This window comes from Lynx rufus, unplaced genomic scaffold (assembly GCF_022079265.1).
Source record: "Lynx rufus isolate CCGP_SWC_20201006 ecotype Redwood Valley unplaced genomic scaffold, mLynRuf1.p SCAF_17, whole genome shotgun sequence".
NCBI lineage: Eukaryota > Metazoa > Chordata > Mammalia > Carnivora > Felidae > Lynx > Lynx rufus.
Window position 1 is genome coordinate 30,322,466 of NW_025814831.1, and position 4,867 is coordinate 30,327,332.

Here is a 4,867-nt window from a genome sequence, read left to right on the forward strand (position 1 = left end):
GATTGTTAAGATGGTGAGAGAGTGGAGGCGGGTGTGTGTGGGCTCAGTTTTGCCCTTGGTTGGCTTGAGATGCTGATTTGACATCCAGGTAGAAATGTCCAATAGGCCGGGGCATTGTTGGGCCTGCCCCTGTTGGACCTCCATCCAGGAAGGAGATTAGGAAACTGTCTAGAGGGTCTTGTTGGGACCTGGATGGCAAACTGGTTGATCCATAGGCACAGGGAACTATCTCTGGGCTGTGCCATTGAGTTTAAAATAATAAAAAAAAATCATTTAAAAAAGCATGTTTGGATTCAATTCAAGAAATATTTACTAGCATCAACTATATGCCAGGCAACATGGTAGGTGCTGGTTGTAATACAAGAGTGGGACTGAGATGGTTTTTGCCCTTTGGAGCTTAGAGTCAATGGAGAAAACTGTGTAAAGCACGCATTTTTATTAGAACAATGGTAAATCCACAAGTAATATGAGAATAGATCCTATATCTTGATGAATAAATTAAAACACTTACTCATGACACTCTATTTCCATTGTCATGATAAAGCAAGAAAATTGGAAAATGTAGTTTTCCAAATGGAACTTTTTTTGCTTAGAAATTTGATTTGGAAGTCCTTGTGACCAAGTGCCGGTATAAGTGACCGCTGAACAATGCTAAACATTTTCCCATGACCAAGCACTTACATAGGAGGCCCGTGGTTACATAGATTACATAAGTCATCCCTGGCAGGGAAGTTTTGTTTTTAAAAACTGCTACACTCATGCATGCTATTCAAGTTTTACTTATTTTAACCTCAGAAGTGGATGAGAAACTTTTGCCAAAGTGGCAGCAAAGGTTACAAAAATTCTGATACGAATATGACACCGGTGGGCCTGGAACATTGTGGCCTGGTTGCCCTATTGTCTGACATCATTTACTCTCCTGGTAGTCTTCACCATTTTGGTCTTTGTGTCCCATGAACTGGGAAATTGGATTGGGGTAGGGAGTTGGGTGGTTTTCTCTGTCTTGGCATCAGATCATGTCTTTCCTTATTTTGGACAGTATCCCAGGTGATTCAGGGATGTCCTGGAAAATGTACTCCTGACCCTAAGTCTTGGAGGGTTGGGAAGGATACATCTAAAGTGGCTCCTTGTCTAGCATGAAAACTCAGTGAAGGTGTCAATTTTGTCTTGTTTACCACTGATTCTCCAGCACCTGACTCAGTGCCTGGCACAAAGTAGGTGATTGACAAGTATTTGTTGAATGAATAAATGAAAGGTGCCTCCCACCCCACCGGTCAAGCTGTTCTGTCTCTAGAGCGAACAGAATCTGGTGGTAGTTGACTTTGAACAGTGGTGTGTGGGAGTATTTCTCAGGCCCATACCTTCTGTCCTCTGGCAAGGGTAAGGTCAGCTAGAATGGCCTGGGCACCTGAATATACCAGCAGACTTGATGGGTGATTCTAGAAGGTTTTGGGGAATGGTGTGGGGGTGGAAGGAAGCCACAGAGGACAAACGAAGTTAGACTATGATAGTCAAAGGGAAGAGTTAGCCAAAGACGGGGAAATGCTCAGGCAAAAAGGTTGCCAGCTGGGGGCTTACCTTAGGTTTTGGGAAATATCCCTACCCTTCCACACCGGGATTTATTTATTTTGAAATAAATCCCAGACATCATTTATTTTATCTGCAAAAATTTCAGTATGTACCTGTAAAAATAAAGATTCTTTTAGAAAATACAGTTACAATCTCATCCGAGTTAAAAAAAATTTTTTTAATGTTTATTTATTTTTGAGAGAAAGAGAGACAGAGCCTGAGCAGGGGAGGGGCAGAGAAAGAAGGAGACACAGAATCTGAAGCAGGCTCCAGGCTCTGAGCTGTCAGCACGGAGCCCAATGCGGGGCTTGAACCCAGGAACCCGAGATCATGACCTGAGCCGAAGTTGGACGCTTAACTGACTGAGCCACCCAGGCCCCCCAACAATTTATTAATATTATAAAATATCCAGTTAGTGATGAAATACACTTCTTTCTTTACACACACACACACACACACACACACACACTTATATATTATTGTTTTAGCAGTATTTAAAAAATGACTTCATTGGTTTAATGGAAATGTATATTTGTTAGTAAAAATTCAAGCAACACAAAAAAAAATAACAAGGTGAGAGCAAAAATGGACCAAATCCATTAGACGAACTTCATTTCAGATACCTTTCCATGCGTATGTTCACATAGAACAAAGAGAAGATGGGTATAAATGCTGTCACAAATACTTCTTTATATTAAAAGAATTGCTAAGTGTTATTTTAGAGGTGAAAGGGCACCTAAGACTTTTACATAGCAGATCCCTGGAGGGCAGGGCCATTCCTCAGTTGTGTTTATACACCCACCTCCCCATCTTTGTGCCCCAGGTGGTCCATAACTATGGTTTGAATGGAAGGGGTCCTTAAGAAATCACTCAGCTGTCTTGTGGAATAGGATGGCCCATGAGTTGAAATCACTTGCTGAGGTCCGACAGCTAGTGAGGGCACATGTTGGGCTGGGCATCCTGTTTCCTTGCTCTTTCTCCAGCCTGGGATTGAGCTGTGGAGCAAAGTGGGGCCGTGCACCAGCTTGGAGTCAGACGCCCCTGGGCTTGGCTCCGCTCTGGATCTTTTCCCATGACTTAGTTGCGGTGTGATGTCTCTTACCCACGCAGCTTTCCTACCTCAGAGGGCTGTTACGAAGAGTCAGTGAGATAATGCTTAAAAAGCTTATGGCATAGTTCCTGGCGTGTACCAGGTGCCAAACAAACATTAACTGTGGTTGTTATCATTATTTGTGTCGTAACGGCAGCAGCAGTACTAATAGCATGATTCTTTTCTTATTCTGCTGGAAATGTCAACTGGAACTCAAAGGAAGCCCAACCCTCCCCCTCTTCCCTTCCCCCTCCGCTCAGGTTCAGATGGAACCCAGTTTATAACTTTGACTTTCGCTTCATTCCTGCCATTGGGAAGGAGAGATTATTACATGTGGGAATCCTTTTCCTGTATTGCGCCAGTTTCTGGTTGGCGGATTATGTTTAGTGGTCAAGGTTCATGTGTCTTCTGCCTATACGTAGTTCAGCGGTGCTGCCTTAACAAGAGCTTTGCAAATAATTATTCTAAGCTCTTCAAATAGAAACCTCGGGCAAAGGGCTGGGTGCAAGACGTCTGGCCTTCGGTCTGCTGAGTTAGCAGCTCTTTCAGGGCCCTCCTCCAGGCCCTGGGTCTGTCAGGTCACTAATGGAATCTGCTGGAAGCAAATTAACTCACGAAAAAAGGGCTAACAAATCACTCCAGCTGTTGGTGTCTGCCCCAGGATGGCTGGCACTCTCCTGTCCACACGTAAGTCCTCACCCCACATTTCATGGCTCTCTTGGGGAGCCCCACTTTCTCTTACATGGTTAGTGAGGAGCACAAAGGCTGCCCCGGAATCTCAGCCCCCTGCAGCATAGCTATGGCCTGTGCACGTGAGAGGGCCATCTGTGCAGCCCGACATGCCCTCCTGTGTGGGCGGCTTGCGAGCTGGCTCCATGTATTATTCACACTTCTGGGTTCGGGTTGGCTTAACCATTTGCTCCAAGTCGAGGCTGGGAAAAGGGGGGCAGGTGGGGAGAAAACAGATATGCTCTTAAGCCTGGGCTTAGTCTCTTCTTCCCTGGTCAAACGTGTGCTCTTTCGAAAACATTATCTCCTATGGGGTGGGATCCAAGCTCCACATGGGTCTGCCCGGTCCCCCTGCATTCCTCAACTGTAGCTTCCCTCCCCAGCGCCCCTCAAAGCTTGGGGGCCTTCACAAAGCAGACTGGAAGTGGCCAGTCTACCACCGTGAGCCTCCTTCTTCCCCTCCTTCCTCACCCCTCTTGGCTCCCCCAAAGTTGCCTCATGGATCCCTGAGTAAATTGAGGATGTTCTGGGAAGTGTGTGTGTGTGTGTGTGTGTGTGTGTGTGTGTGTATCTATCTGTCCATCCTGCTGGCTGTAACAGGAGTGAGAAGAGAAGATGGAAAGATGCTCTCCTGCCCCAGAGAGGGGGAGTCCGGGGAGAGGGTTTCGTGGAGCTGGAGAACCACCAGCAGCATCCTGTGATACCTGCAGAAGAGAGTTGGAGTAATGGAACTGGGCTGTGGTGGCAACTGAGGATGTATCTGGGATGGAAAGAGCCCTAGACATCCTCTCCCTGTGCCATAGGTGGAGAAAGTCAAGAGGAGTCATGCCGTGCCCGAGGCCGTCACATTGAGATGAGCTATGTGAAGCCCCAAAGAATAGGCCAGGCCATAAAAGCCACTCATTACTATCTTCTGTCTTTCCTTCCAATTCACTCTGCTCTTTAGTAGCAGTGGGTGATCTAGACTCTAGAACATAAGACTCCTGACATTCCCTAAGAATAGAATTTACACCTGGGTGCTGGTGATTTGGGGCTCCTGCTAATAGTTCATGCCTTAAACCATTAAAAATTCCTGAGGTAGGAAGCCCCTCCCCTCCCCCCCCCCCCCCCCCCCCCCACAGCAGCTGTTGGTGTCTTGGTTCACTCCTTGGTGCTATCTTTTCTCCTCGCCTAGGGACCAAGGGTTGTGGGTGTTTGCTCTGGACCACATTTACACATGGGTTATATAGAGTCCATTGCCTCCCCTGCCCACCCCCTACTGTGCCTTGCCCAGCAGGACTCTGAGAATGTCTTAGTTAAAAGTCTCCCTGCAAACTGTAGAAACCTGTAGAAGCAGGGTGAGCCTAAGGAGAAGGTTCGTGGCTGTTATGGAGGAGGCCTGAGTGTTGTGTCTCCCAGGTGGCCAAGTCTTGTAGGCACAACCTAGAGAGGTCTTCACAGACCAGAATCACTGGAATGCATTTCAGTGTGTTGAACAGG